At 34.0% G+C, this 15,956-nt stretch overlaps 1 protein-coding gene across 6 annotated transcripts in view; it reads right to left on the reverse strand.

Annotated features, from left to right (window-relative positions):
* TENM1 (teneurin transmembrane protein 1) overlaps window positions 1–15,956 on the reverse strand; it is a 995,735-nt gene that overhangs the window by 682,459 nt on the left and 297,320 nt on the right. The window lies entirely within an intron of this gene.

Here is a 15,956-nt window from a genome sequence, read left to right on the forward strand (position 1 = left end):
TTAAAGTCAGTAGATAGATTTAAAAAATTATAAGTTTTGAAGGTGGCCAAGAGTACAAATATTAACCCATCACATCTCATATTTTAAATAAAAGCTGGTAAAAGAACTATATTCAGAAAAAAGCACCTTCTTGCTTCTGGGTTAATATTGCATTTAAGACAGGAAAGGATTCTGAGTGAAAGGCTCATGAAATAGTAGTGTCCTTGAGGGGCACTGAGCTCTTTGTGCTCCTATTTTGGCTTTTGACCCTTAGGCTTCACTAAAAGAACCCCATTCTGCACAGAATACTTAGCTAAGAGCCACTGAGGCTCTCAGAGCCAGTCAAGTCATTATCTGCCATACTTAGCACTTAGCACCTTACTTGGGTTCAAGAATATCAAATGTTATCTGAGGTGTCAAAGTTCACTGAAAAGTTTAAAGCCCTAAAATAATTTGCTTATTTTCATTCATTAATTAATTTTATTATCACCTTCATTCACTGCTGCAACTTTGCAACTTGGTCCTTTCACACAATGTTAAAAAACCTAGTTTGAAAGTAAACATCCTTATGATTTTCTTTTGCAGTGAAATTGACTCCCTTCTTTTTCTGCAGCTTTTTACCAGATGTATTTTCAAAGAAATCTATAGATATCTAGATGGTGGCTCCTTATATAGAGTATCTCACATTTTGGAATTCCTATCGCATGTATAGTAAACACATATGGCAAAAACACTCGGTAAAGTGTATGGACTGACTGATATTCATTCAATGCTACATAATGCCTTGTAGTATGAACAAAATTTCACAAGTCAAAATCTTATTTCTCTAATCAGATATTAAGGTCCTTGAAGGCAAAATTTGAGTCTTGTACTTCTTCATATCCCCTATAACACTAAACAATACTCTAGGTATGCACATTGTAGAAACCACTCCTAAACCTAAAGATTCTGTAAATAGTCTACAAAGACACTTAGTTTGTTTTGAAATAATATCAGAGATAAACATACTTGGAGAAAAAGTAGATAAATATTATAAATGAACATATACTGATGACTCAATAATAATTTAACTTCATCTCATGGCTCCACATACTGTCTATACACTCATAACTCCCCAATTTATAACTCCAGCATAGGTCTCTCTGTCGAACCACAGACTTGAATGTCCAGTTGCCTACCCAATATCTCTACTTAGATATCTAAAAGGCATTTTAAGCTTAATATGTTCAAAGCTGAGCTCCTGACTCCCATCCCTTCCAAACTTTCTCCTCTTACAGTCTTTTCCATTTTAGTAAATAGCAAGTACATTCTGTTTGCTAGGCCTCAGATCTTAAAGCCATCTTGGATTCTTGTCTTTCACATCTCACATGCAGTCCGTCAGTAAATCCTATTGGTGCTACCTTTGAAATATATCCAGAATCCAATGCTCTCCACTTCTCCATTACCACATTAGTTCAAAACATCATCTCTCACCTGGATTAATGCAATAACCTCCTAGTTGATCTGCTGCTTAAGCCATTGCTTCCTCGTGGCACATTCCCCACACTATAGCTAGAATGAAGCTTTTTAAAATTTATCATGTCATGTTTCTCCTTTGCTCAGAAGTAGCAACAGTGTCTTGTTTCCTTCAAAATAAAAGCCAAAATCCTTACAATGATCTACAAGGCCCCTACAAGGTCAACCTCTCCCTACCCTTACTATTCCAAAAGCATCCTCTGATATTTCCCCTTATTTTAAGCACTCTAGATGCACTAGCCTTCTTGCTGTTTCTGAAAATATCAGGCATATTTCTACCTCAGAGCCTTTGCAACCTCCCAATGTAAACCACTAAATAATGTAACTTAACATCCTCCCTCTTGACTTTCATAGTACTTATCACTAGATGACACACTATATATTTTTCTTATTTGTTTATTGTCCGCCATCTGTCTCTCTCCACTAAAATGTAACCACTATGATGGTAGATATTTTTATCTGTTATATTCATCACTATAGCCCCAGAATAAGCACAGTGTTTAGCATATAGTAGACATTTAATCAATATTTATTGAATGAATGAGTAAACAATTGCCAAGAACTCATAAAAGGGGCAAGAGAGAATACGGAAATGAATAAGCCATATTCTCTGCCAAAGGAACTCAGAGCCTAATGCAAGCGATAAACAAACAACTTTATCACAAAGCGGAATGCAATGATTCATAAAGAGAGGCAATGGAATGCTGGCCACCAAAAATGAAGATATTGGGAAAAGACTGTACCCAATTAGATTATTTGTTAATCACCAACACCATCACCACAAACAGTGAAATTCCATTGAGCATTGATCTTATAAGGCCAGTTATAATTGCTTTTTTAAAAATGTTCTTGTTGCATGCTGTTCAGGAGGTGCAGAGTTACCTGGATTACAGGCCTTGATTTTGCTACAAACAGGGCAGAGTGAGAAGTGTACAAACAGCAGACTTCCAGAGATGCAGTTTTGCAGCTGAGAATTGTACTTTCACTCTTTAATCAATAAAAGTCATCTAACTTCATTCTGACTAACACATACATAGAGTTCTTTGTTCATTAGAAAATGGAAGTTCACCAAGTAGGAGTGCATAGCTCTTTTCCACATAAGGACATTGATAATGCAAAAATATCAATCAAGGCCCTTATACTTAAAAAATAATATAAAGTACTTTCTGTTATAATATAAACAGATATTATTTTATTTTCGAAAGCACAGTGTCCTTCTCTCACTTACTTTTTCAACCAAATATTTGATTCACTCTGACTGAGGTTAACATAGCAGAGGCATGGCCAAAATACCAATCATTCTTAAGCCTCAATTGGTCATGAGTTTATATTTAACTTTATCTAAAGCTAACAAAGTTAAAAATGAAAAAAAAATCACTTCTAATGTCTAATGTTAATGCTGAGTTTTGGCATCTATGATTTATCATATTGAAATCACACTTGTTTTCTATGTATGGAAATTTAGAAATTCTCTTTTCCTTCAGGGTGTTTATCTGCAACATGAAAATGAGAGAGAGAGAGAGAGAGAGAGAGAGAGAGAGAGAGAGAGAGAGAGAGAGAGATTCTTAAAGCTATTTCAAACTTATTCAGAGCTACTCATCAGACAGGAATATCACACCTACTCAAGGTTATTGAATGTCTTAGAAAGCAGTCTTCCTTTAAACCACAAAATTGGTTTAAACCAAGGGAAAATAATCCTTCCCCTTCTCCCTGACCCTCAACAACTTCTGATCTTAAAATTTGTGCCAGTGGGACCCATATGGCTGGATATGTTCCATGTCTCTTTAAGCATTTGCTATGGAAGACCACACAAATCTGTGTGCCAAGAGCTGTAAAGGTATATAGCTGTGGTATTTACCAAAATCTTCAGAGACAGAGCTTGAATTCACTAACACATAGTTCACTTCTTGAAAATAAAAGAAGTGGGAAAACATTAAGAAAAACATTAATATTTTAAATCTAATAAGCATTAAAACATAGTAATTCTGAACAGGTGCTGTTCCAAATACTCTCAGATAAAGGATAGGCTCATATTTGCTTAATTGACTTTTGCAATCAGTGCCCAACATGGCATCCTGGAGATCTACTGACAAGTAAATGTTGTTTAGATACAATGATACTGTCAACGCATAAAAACCAAATGCACATACAATACTATTCACATCAAAACATTTTTTTTATTTCTCTAAACTTTGATAACTATAATTTATTAAAATTTATTTATATTTTATGATGACATTGGTTAATGAAATCCAATAAGTTTCAGCTGTACACTTTGACAATAAGGCATATATATGTTACACTGTGTATTCACCTCCCATAGTTAGATTTCTTTCTGTCACCACATATTTGACCTCCTTTACCCCCTCTCCTACCCTCTTCCTCCACCCCCTAACCTCTGGTAACCACTAGTCTATAGTCCATGTCAATGAGACTCTGTTTATCCTGTTTGTTGCTTTTAGGTTTATATCCCACATATAAGTGATATCATGTGATTTTCAATTTTTTTCTGTCTTGCTTATTTCACTTAGATGATTATCTCGAGGTCCATCCCTATTGTCACAAATGGCAATATTTCATCTCTTATGACTGTATAATATTCCATTGTATATATAGAACACCACTTCTTTATCCAGTCATCTATTATAGGACTCTGTTTTTTTCCATATCCTGGCCACAATGGATAATGCTGCTATAAACATCAGTGTGAAAATATCTTTTCAGATACGGGTTTTCGAGTATTTTGGGAAAATATCCAGTAGAGAGATAGCTGGATCATATGGTAGATGAATTCTCAGTTTTCTGAGGAATCTCTATACTGTTTTCCATAGTGGCTGCACCAATTTGCATTCCCACCAGTAGGGTATGAGAGTTCCTTTTCCTCCATATACTCTCCAACATTTTTTTTTATTACTTGTCCTGTTGATAACAGCTATCCTATCATCTATCATTGGACACTCCAGTTGTTTCCATGCCCTGGCCACTGTGAATAATGCTGCTATGAACATTAGTGTGCAAATATATTTTTGAATATGGGTTTTCAAGTTTTTGGGGTAAATACCCAGTAGAAGGATGTTGGATCATATGGTAGATCAATCCTTAGCTTTCTGAGGAACCAAAAAGCAATGTATAGGTAAAACACATGATCTTATAGAACAGAATGATAAAAAAAAAGTCAATCATCTTTGCTTCTGCAGGAGACCCATTCAGATAGGTCACATAGTATAAATTCAAATGTTACCATCTGGGGTTCACACATGTGTTTTTCACTTTCTAGCTGGTATCAAAATAAACTCCAAGGTGACTTCAGAGGAAACCTGTGGAGGTTTATGTTTGTTTCTTTAATCACTATAAGGCCATAGAGAGACAATTTGGTATATGGAAATCATTGGCCTTGGAATGGCAGAATTATTACAGTAATAGCAGCAGCAGCAGTTAACTCATATGGTGGTGATAAGGTATCAGGCATACTAGGCACTGCTGTAAGTGCTTTACATGTATTAACTCCTTTAATTCTTATAGAATCCTATGTAATAATATTATTTTTATCCCTACCTTCTAGATAAGGAATCAGCTACTGAACTGTAGAGCTGAGATTTCAATTCAGACAATCTGGCTCCAAAGGCCACACTTTTAATCACTACTCCACTCTGTATTTCAGAAGAACACCAGCAGAGTGGCCTTAGATGTATCAGTGCCTCTAGTTACTCTAAATGTAATAGGAAGATTGGATTATCTCAAAGAGCTCGTCCAGCTCTAAAATCCCATGATTGTATATAAAATTAAAGTAAGCTTAGGTTGACTTGCCAAAAACAAAACAAAACAAAACAAAAACTGGTGGGTATATCCAAGATAAAATTTGCATTATGTATCATTCCTCTCCCATACTCTCCATTCCCTTCCATTCCTCTTCCTCTCCCCATCCCTCTTACATACATTCGAATCTATTATAGAGTAGTTTACTTAAAATATTACTTTTGAATCCACAGGTGTGTATGTACATGTGCGTGTGTGTGTGTGTGTGTGTATGTGTGTGTGTGTGTAGGCATGGGAAAACTTCCCTTCCTCTTCCTCTATCCTGTTATATTCTTTCCATTTCTTGTTCTTAATCTTATATAATGCCCTCTCCAAGTGAAAAATATTTCTGGTTTACCCTCAGCACAGGACAGTCTTGTCCTACTCACAACTATTTATAGGTGGAAACCTTCACCAACAAAGCTCACCCTGCTTCAAAAAAACGGTCATAGGACATTGCTCAAAGAGAACAGGCCTTCATAGCACAACAAACAGAGGAAAGGAGGCCACCCAGTACCTGGAAAATAGCTAGCAAAGGGTAATAGTACTCTTAGAATGTATTACAATATTTTCTCCTCAACAAAGACCTCTTCATGGATACAGATTGACTGATTCAGAAAACACTGAACTTGGACAGTCCTTAAAAGGAATGTGAACTCTTGGCTCATTCTTTTCTCATACTTCTTTGTTTTTCTTAAGGAAGTACTCAAGTAATAACTTGTTGTGTTGTGGCGGGGGGCGGGGCAGCAAAGAGCTATAAAAGTAGCATAATTGCTCGAATCTTCACAAAATTTAGGAAGAGATTTCCATAATAATCCAGCCTTTAAGAGTGACTGCTATCATTCTTGTTCATTTCGTTCTAGTCATAACATACACATACATTTTCTCATGTTGCTTCCTTCATTCTAGATGTTTTTTGCATATTTTATGCAATTTCTATAACCACGATTTTTAATAGAATTGTAGAGTGGATGTACCATAATTTACACCCACATTCCCTAATGTTGGGTATTTATATTTTTCTTTCCCCCTTTATACATATTATAACTGAAGTCATATAAAGATAACATGATAATCTTCAATATTTTTATTAATTCTTTATGGTAGATTCTAAAAATTTTAATTAATATGCCAAAGGTTTGCACAATTTGGAGTTTGGGGGGGGGTGTAATGATTTACACTGCCATTAGCAATGTGTGGGAAAACTCTCCTCTCATTGTACCCTTGGCAATTTTGAGGATAATTTTTTAATGTCTATTTGAATTTAGTAAATTAAAAGTATCTTTTTCTTTTAGTTTGCACTTGTTTTGATATCAGTGAGGCTTAATAGTTCTGTTTCTTCTCTTATGAACTATGTATTTATGTCCTTTGTGCATTTATCTATTGGGGACCTTAGTAAGTTTTTTTTTTAATAAACTATATTGGTGCAACATAGAAAGTAATTTAAGCCTTTCTAGTATTTGCTGAAGATACATTTCATAGCTTGTTGTTTGTCCTTTTTATTTTACTATTTTTTTTGGATGAATGAACATTATGCTATGAGGAAAGAAAGATCACAGCCTAGATATAAATCAGTTGCTTTAGAAAAATATGACAGATTTGGTAAAATCAAGAGTTTTTTGGAAAGTTCATTAGTATCTAATTATTCAGTTTGATGGAGTTCACTTAGTTATTCGCCAAATAAATTGCAGTCTGACTGAATTCTAATATTAAAAAAAAAACATCAATTTCTGTGTGATTAGAGTCTAAATAAATATATAAAGCCTGAAGCACTAGTTTGATTTTCTCATGGAATTGGCCAGTTATTCTGGTGTCTCATGGATACAACCATAACACTTTAGTAAATAAAAAAAGATAAATAAATCATTATTTTTTTCAGGAGATAGGCTGAGAATTTTATGCACCGCATATAGGACCTCTTATCTGGGAAATGATGGCTTTCGAGGTAGACTGCTTTTTGTGGTACAAAGATATCCTATTATATCGAAGAGATAACACTCAAGAGTTAAACTTCTTACCACATTGGTTCACATGTGTTTGTTTAAGCTAATCTTATAATGGTAGGATGAAAGGTCCTTCTTAAAAAAAATAATCCCCCAAAACTGACTTGACTCAGTTGTGAGAACAGCTGTGGATGATGTTCTCATGGCACCTCAGCAGGCTCGTTAGGCTACTTTGAAAGAGAAAAATGGAAGTTGCTTAATTTCACAACTAAATAGTTATGATTAATTAATCTCACATCTTTCTGTAGATATTCCATTTTTTTTTCCTGGCTGCTTGTGTCTTTGGTTTTTCCTCATTATATTTGGATAAAAACTCCAAACATTTTTTTATGGATTCTGATGCTAGATTACATAAGAAAAATAGAGAGAAGAATAATAAACAGAAAAGTTGGTTTTGTCACCAGATTCCACAAAGAAACTAACCTGGAAGATATTTTTTAAAAAATCAATGTTTAGAACTCTAGACCAAATATTTTGGACTTTTACTCTCTTTTAGTATTCTCCATTGCTGCTTAGAAAATCTGGACTCCGAAAGTCCCTTATTCACCACAAATACCCACAAGTTATGACAAGGTTCTTGGGACTGGAAATATATATCATAATTTTAAAGATTCAAATATGTCATAATATTCCATTAGATAAGCGACAACAGCTTAGTGCAGGGGTCCCCAACCCCCAGGCCACAGACTGGTACCAGTTCGTGGCCTGTTAGGAACTGGAGGTGCAGGAGGTGAGTGGCGGGCAAGTCAGCGAAGCTTCATCTGTTTTTGTAGTCACTCCCCAGTACTAGCATTGCCTCTTCAGCTCCACCTCAGATCATCAGGCATTAGATTCTTATAGGAGAACCGGTCCCTGGTGCCAAAAGGTTGGGGACCACTGGCTTAGTGCATGCCAAAATGAGGGCCCAGAATCTTTAGTTCATATTTTAAATTAATTGAGACAGGGATTTATTTTTAAATATATAAGTATCTACAGCATCTCTATCCCTTAGTAATTTGAAAATAAAAATACATCTCTGAGTTGCAGTGACATCTATGCCCATCACAACATCTCTTTTGGAACTGAAACAGCTTCCTACAGTAATTTCAAATTATCTTTCTCTTATAACTTCTCAATATCCATTGTGGTGCATTATGTTAATAAGCTAAACATTAATATGGAGAACAATCTTCAAGAAAATTGAAGGCAACTGAATGTATATAAAGCTTTTTTATTCTTTGGGGAAGATTATAACTATTTATTTCCCCAAGTAAACAATCATATTCAATTCATTTCTCTTACAATGAATTCCATTGGGGTTTTCTAAATTTCACAGTAATTTCAACATTAACATATTTATTCAAAATTTAACATCTTTAATATAGTATCTTGAAAAGTAATAGGCTTTAAATATGGCATTGAACAACCAGAGATATTACTTTCTTCCATGGTTTGCAAATAACAAGTATTAACATAGAACTCTATTGTCATGCATCTTCTGCACTGTGATTCAGTAAAATCTATAGCCCTCTCAAGTTTCATGTATAACAACTGGGAGCAGAAACATTTTCGCTGCTTACAACTTGAAACTCATCTTCAATTATGTTAAATATTAGACAACAAAACCAAGCTAAGCTAACTAACATATGTTACAAAGAAGTAGACATTTAAGTGACTTAATTGGAAAGGTGGGTACAGGTATTAAAAATTGATTGCCAAGATTTGAACCAAGTATTTTGCTGTTCTGGGAAAACACTAACTAGACCAAAGGCGATGATGAAAGGGAATTTAACTTTATGTGGTGAACATACAATGCAATATACGTATGACATATTATTGAATTGCACAAGTGAAACCTATATGATTTTATTAATCAATGTCACCCCCAATAAATTTAATTAAAAATAAGAAAGAGCCCTATGAAATAATCCTAAAATGTAGGTCCTAGACTCAGTTTTATGAGAAAGTAGTGTGCCGCCATTTTCTTATATAAAGAGTGGGGGGAAACCTACTATCAAGAATCCTATGAAACTTACAAGGCTATTGTGGCTAATATATGAAAATAATAGGATTGAAAGTTTAAAAAAACAGGTATCACAGGAAATCCCTCAGTATAATTTCAAGCTGTCAGCTTGCTTAAATAATAATGCTTATTATTAATAATATTATTATTATTATCGGAAGTAAAATGACTATAAAGACAACTCAGGTACTTGTTTAATAAATTTACATCCATAATTGTATTTAATGCATGAAAATTTCATAATGAGATATGTTTTCCTCATTTTACAGATGAAAAAAAAAAACAAGTACAGAAAGGTCAAGTAATTTCACCAAGATCACGCAGCAAATAGAGCTAGAATTCGGTTCCAAAAGGTCCAGTTCCAGAGCCTGTACTCTTAATCTCTTTGCTATATGAGGGTTCACAGATTCTCTGATATAAGATTCAAAGGAAGCAGCTAGGATCAGAGTGAGAAACTCAGTCAAGATTTTAGGTTGCAGCTTAGAAAACCAGGTAACCTCTAGGTCCTACATAGAGCATCTAAAAGATATTTCGCTTTGCTTATGTAACAAACAGAACAAGCTTCTTTGGCAAGGATGACATAAAAATGCCCAGGAAAGAGGGAATTTAGAACTTGGTGGAAGAGTTCTAAGATGCTATAAATGAAACCAGTCAAACTATAAAGACATGGCTGCTCTACAAGGTTACCAGGTGTCAGTCTACAACAAAATTTCTCCTGCCTACACAATTTGCATTTACTAGACACCAAATTGACTTGGTTTGCTGGGTCAATGTGTGATAAGTCTGAAACAGATCCCTGCACCATTCCAGGACACAAGCAAATAATTTAGAATATTTCTTCAGCCTCCCTACCAACAAATACTGAGTAAGAACACAACACAGATTGCATTGTAATTTTCACCCTTGTTATTTGTAACCTCTTCTAATATCTAAGTTTCCATATTAACCTACAGGGAGTAATATAATGTGATTCCAATTGGGTTGCCACAAAAGAAAGTAGGGTTTGCATAATTAAGTAGGAAAGGCACTGAAATCGGAGCTAGGAGTTAGAAAGTCTCAATTTGGGCCCATCTTGTGCCACTTACATTGAATAAATCAGCTAACCTCTTTTTCTTTTGCATAATTAAGGCTAAGTGCTATCCTCCTTCAGAGTGCTGGCAAATGTCTCCAATAAAATAATCCATATAAAAACACAATGCAAATTAAACATTTTATAGTAATGATCGTTAATGACTTTTGCCACTGTACATGCACCAATTAGGTTGCCTATTATTTAAAAAAAATATATATATTATTCCGGTAGTCAATGTTACTGATCTGTTTTGTTCTTGTTGATTTCTTTACTATTTCTTTATTAAACAGCTTTGTTGAGGTAAACTTCATATACAAATTACCCATTTTAAATGTAAAATTCAAATATTTGGGGTAAATTTATAGAGTTATAAAACCATCACCACCATCTAATGTTTAAAACATTTCCATCACCCTAAAAATAAGCTTCACATACATTAAGCAGTCACTCCCCATTCAACCTTCCTCCAGGCTATGGTAACACTAATAATACTTTCTGTCTCTATGGATTTTCCTACTCTAGATATTTTCTGCAAATGGAATCAGGTCATTGTCATCTGAATTTTTTCACGATGCTTTAATAAAGTTCTTCTTCATCCATGTTGTAGTACATCAGTATTTCATGTCCTTTTTTATTTTGTAACATAGTGGTTTTGACGTGTGTAAATTTTCAAATATTTTTGTGAAGGATATGCTACCCTTTCTTTTTCATCTGTTCTTCTGGGACTCATATTGTGCATATGTTGGTATTCTTTTTTTATTTTAATTCAAAATTATTGAAGTGACATTAATAAAATCAAATAAGTTTCATGTGTACAATTCAACAATATGTCAAAAATATATATTACATTGGGTGTTCACCAACAAAAGTTAGATTTCCTTCAGTCACCAAGTATTTAACCCTTTTTACTCTATTACCTCCCCTCTCCCCTGTTTTCCTCTGGTAACCACTAATCCACAGTCCACGTTCATGATTCTGTTTGTGACACTTGTTTGTTGCTTCCAGTTTTATATCCTACATATGAGTGAGGTCATATTTTCAACTTTTTCTGTCTGATTTGTTTATCTTAGCATGATTATATCAAGATCCATCCATGCTGTTGCAAATGGCAGTATTTGATCTTTTCTTATGGCTGAATAATATTTCATTGTATATATGAACCACGTCTTCTTTATCCTATGTCTATTGTTGGACACTTTAGTTGTTTCCACGTCTTGGACATCTTAAATAATGCTACTATGGACATCGAGGTGCATATATCTTTGCGGATAAATGTTTTCAGGTTTTTTTGGTAAATACCCAGGAGAGGAATTACTGTATCATATGGTAATTCTTAAGTTTTTTGAGGAATCTCCACACTGTTTTTAATAGTTGTTGTACCAATTTGCATAACCACCTGCAGTATATGAGGATTTCTTCTTGCCCACAACCTCTCCATCACTTGTTATTACTTATCCTGTTGATGATAGACATTCTAACAGTTGTGAGATGGTATCTCATTGGGTTTTTGATTTGCATTTCTCTAATAGCTAGTGAAGTTGAACACCTCTTCATATATCTGTTGGCCATTTGTTTGTCTTCCTGGGAGAACTGTCTGTTAAGGTCCTCTGCCTATTTTGTAATTAGATTGCTTGTTTATTTATTGTTATTGAGTTATATGAGGGTTTTTTTTTGTATATTTTGACTATTAGGCCCTTATTGGAGGCTTTCTTTGCAAATATATCATCCCATTTAGATAGTCCTCTCTTTGCTTTGTTGATGGTTTATTTTACTGTGAAGTTTTTTAGTTTGATGTAGTCCTATTCATTTATTTTCCCTTTTACTTCCCTTAATTTTGCGGTCAAAATCATAAAATCCTCTCTAAATCCAAGGTCTATGATGTTTTCTCCTATGCAAATTATTGTTTCAGGTCTTAGATTCAGGCCCTTGATCCATTTCGAGTGAATTTTGGTGTGTGGTGATAGACAACAGTCTTGTTTCATTCTTTTGCAGGAGGCTTTCAGTTTTCCCAGCACCACTGATTGAAGAAGCTTTCCTTTCTCCATTGCATAGTTTGGCTCCTTTGTCGTAAGTTATTTGCCACATATGCAGGGGGTTACTTCTGGACTCTCAATTCTGTTCCATTAGCATTTGTATCTATTTTTCTGCCAATACCATGCTATTTTAATTTTTCTCACTTTGTAGAATTGGAAGTCAGGCAGGGAAATACCTCTGGCCTTATTCCTTTTCCTCAGGATTGTTTTGGCTATTTGAGGTCTGTGATAATTCCACACAAATCTGATGATTTTTTGTTCTATTATTTTTTAAACGCCTCTGGGATTTTGATGGGGATTGCATTAAATTCATATAATATTTTAGGTAATAGTTAGTTTAACTATGTTGATCTTCCCAATCCATGAACACAGAATGTCTTTCCATATCTTTGTGTCTTCTTCAATTTCTTTTAATAATGCCTTAAGTTTTTAGTGTATAGGTCTTTCACACTTTTCATTAGGTCTACTTCTAAGTAGCTTATTCTTTTTGTTGCATTTGCAAAAGGAATTGTTATTTTTTTCATTTCTTTTTCTGAAAATTCATTATTAGAGTATAAGAGAACTATGGATTTTAGTATATTAATTTTGTATCTTGAAAATTTACTATACTGGTTTATTTCTAATAGTTTTTTAGTAGAATCTTTAGGGTTTTCTATATAGAGAATCACGTCATCTGCAAAAGGTGACAATTTGACTTCATTCTCTAGTTAGATGCCTTTTATTTCTTTCTCTTGCCTGATTACATTTGCTAAGATTTCCAAAATTATATTGAATAATAGTGAAGATAGTGGACAGTCTTGTCTGGCTCCTGATAGTAGAAGAAAGGCATTTAGGTTTTCACCATTAACTATGATGTTAGCTGAAGATTTTTTTTATTATGTTGACGTACTCTTCTCTATACTCATTATATTAAGTGCTTTAATCATAAATGGATGCCGTATTGTCAATTATTTTTCTGCATCTGTGAATATGGTCAAATGATTTTCATTATTTATTTTGTTTATATGGTATATTGCATAAATCAATTTGCATATGCTAAATCATCCTTGTGACTCTGGTAAGAAGCCCACTTGATCACAGTGTATAATCTTTTTAGTATGTTGTGTTCAATTTGCTAGTATTTTATTTAGGATTTGTCTCTCTGTGTCCATGAGAGGTATTGGTCTATAGTTTTCCTTTCTGCATTATCTTTATCAGGTTTTGGTATCAGGGTAATGTTGACCTCATAAAATTAATTAGGAAGTATTATCTCTTCTTCAGTTTTTTGGAAAAAAATTGAGAAAAACAGGTATTAAATCTTTTTTGAATGTTTGGTAGAATTCACTGGTGAACCCATCTGGTCCTGGACATTTACATTTTGGGAGGTTTTTGATGATTGTTTCAATCTTCATACAGTTGGTCATTCTGTTTTGATTTTCCAGTTCTTCATGATTGAGTCTAGGAATGTTGCAAATTTCTAAGAGCTTTTCCATTTCTTCTAGGTTATTAAATTTGGTGTCATATAATTTTTCATAGTATTCTTGTATGATACTTTGTATTTCAGTGGTATCTGTCGTAACTTCTCTTTCATTCCTAATTTTGTTTATTTGTACCCTTTCTCTTTTTCTTTGGTTAGTCTAGCCATATGTTTGTCAATTTTATTACATTCAACAAACCAGGCCTTTGATGCATTCATTTTTTTCTATTGTCTTATTATTCTCAATTTCATTTAATTTTGCTCTAATTTTGATTATTTCCTTTGTCCTGCTGATTGATGTTGGAGTTCATTTGTTGTTGTTGTTGTTGTTGTTGTTGTTGTTGTTGTTGTTCTTCTTCTTCTTCTTCTTCTTCTTCTTCTTCTTCTTCTTCTTCCTCTTCTTCTTTTTTTCCTCCTCCTCCTCCTCCTCCTCCTCCTCCTCCTCCTCCTCCTCCTCCTCCTCCTTCTTCTTCTTCTTCTTCTTATTCTTCTTCTTCTTTTTGGTTTTTAAGATGTAATATTAGGTTGCTTATTTGGGCTCCTTCTTATTTTTTGAGATAGGTCTGTAATGATATGAACTTTCCTCTTATTACTGTTTTTGCTGTTCCCAAAGGTTTTCATATGTTGTAGTTTCATTCTCATTTGTTTATTTGTATCTCCAGGTGTCTCCTTTTGTTTCTTCTCTGACCTAGTTATTCTTCAGAAGCATATTGTTTAATCTCCACGTATTTGTGGTTCTTCCCATTTTCTCTCTACAGTTGATCTCCAGTTTCAAAGCATTATTTCAGAGATTATTCTTGGTATAATTTAAATCTTCTTAAATTTATTGAGGCTAGTTTTGTGTCTCAACATATAGTCTATCCTTGGAAATGTTTCATGCACACTAGAGAAGAATTTATAAGCTGCTATTTGGGGAAGAAGCACTCTGCAGATGTCAATTATGTCCAATTTGTCTAATGTGTTATTTAAGGATTTATTTCCTTACTGATTTTCTATTTAGAAAATCTATCCATAGCTGACTGTGTGGTGTTTGGATTCCCTACAATAATTATGTTTTTGTCAGTTTCTCCCTTTATTTCTGTTAGTAGTTGTGTGTGTGTGTGTGTGGTGTGTGTGTGTGTGTGTTCCTTTGTTGGGAGCATAAATAATAATAAGTGTTAGGTCTTCCTGATACATGATATAGTTCCTTTTATCATTATGAAGTGACCATCATTGTCTCTGTTTACCTTTTTTATCTTTAAATCTATTTTGTCCAATATAAGGATGGCTACATGCACTTTTCTCTGGATACCATTTGCTTGTATTATTGTTTTCCACCCTTTCACTTAGAGTCTAAAGTTGTCCTTGCAGCTGAGATGTGTCTCTTGAAGGCAACATAGGGTTGGGATTTTTTTTCCCATTCTGCAACTCTGTGCCTCTTTATTGGAGAGTTCAGTCCATTTACATTTAAAATGATTATTGAAATATGATGTTTTCCTATAGCCACTTCATCTTTGCTTTCTGGTAGCTCAGTGTCTCCATTATTTCTTTGTCCTTGTGTTTCTGTTTGTTATTTTAATTTGGTGCTGTTTTTTAAATTTTTCCTTCATTCCTTCTTGTTTTATGAGATGTGTCTTACTTCTGGATTTTTGGAGTGTGGTTACCATGAAATTTATGTGAAAGTTATATATATATACAGGAGTCCATTTTCTTCTGCATGAACATTTTCTCATTCCTCTTCGAGAATTCAGATCTTTACTGTCTCCCCTTTTCTGCTTTTGTTGTCTCAAATTATCACTATGTATGCTGAACATCTGTTTCTAAGTTATAGTGGCTGTTATCTTTATATTTGTAATTTCTTATTTTTGATAGTTTGAATATTTGGTTCCAGTCCTTCCTTCCTTATAAGATTTTTGCTGAGAAGTCCGATGATAGTTTAATGGGTTTTCCTTTATAAGATATGGTCTTTTTCCATGGTTGTCTTTAAGAATTCTTTCTTTGTCATTACTTTTTAACAATTTTGATATACTGTGTCTTGGAGAAGGCTTTTTTGCATTGAGATAATTGGGTGTCCTCTTTACTTTTTGTATTCAAAGACCCACATGTTTGGAAAATTTTTGTC

The sequence above is a fragment of the Rousettus aegyptiacus genome, unplaced genomic scaffold (assembly GCF_014176215.1).
Source record: "Rousettus aegyptiacus isolate mRouAeg1 unplaced genomic scaffold, mRouAeg1.p scaffold_m13_p_9, whole genome shotgun sequence".
Classification (NCBI taxonomy): Eukaryota; Metazoa; Chordata; class Mammalia; order Chiroptera; family Pteropodidae; genus Rousettus; species Rousettus aegyptiacus.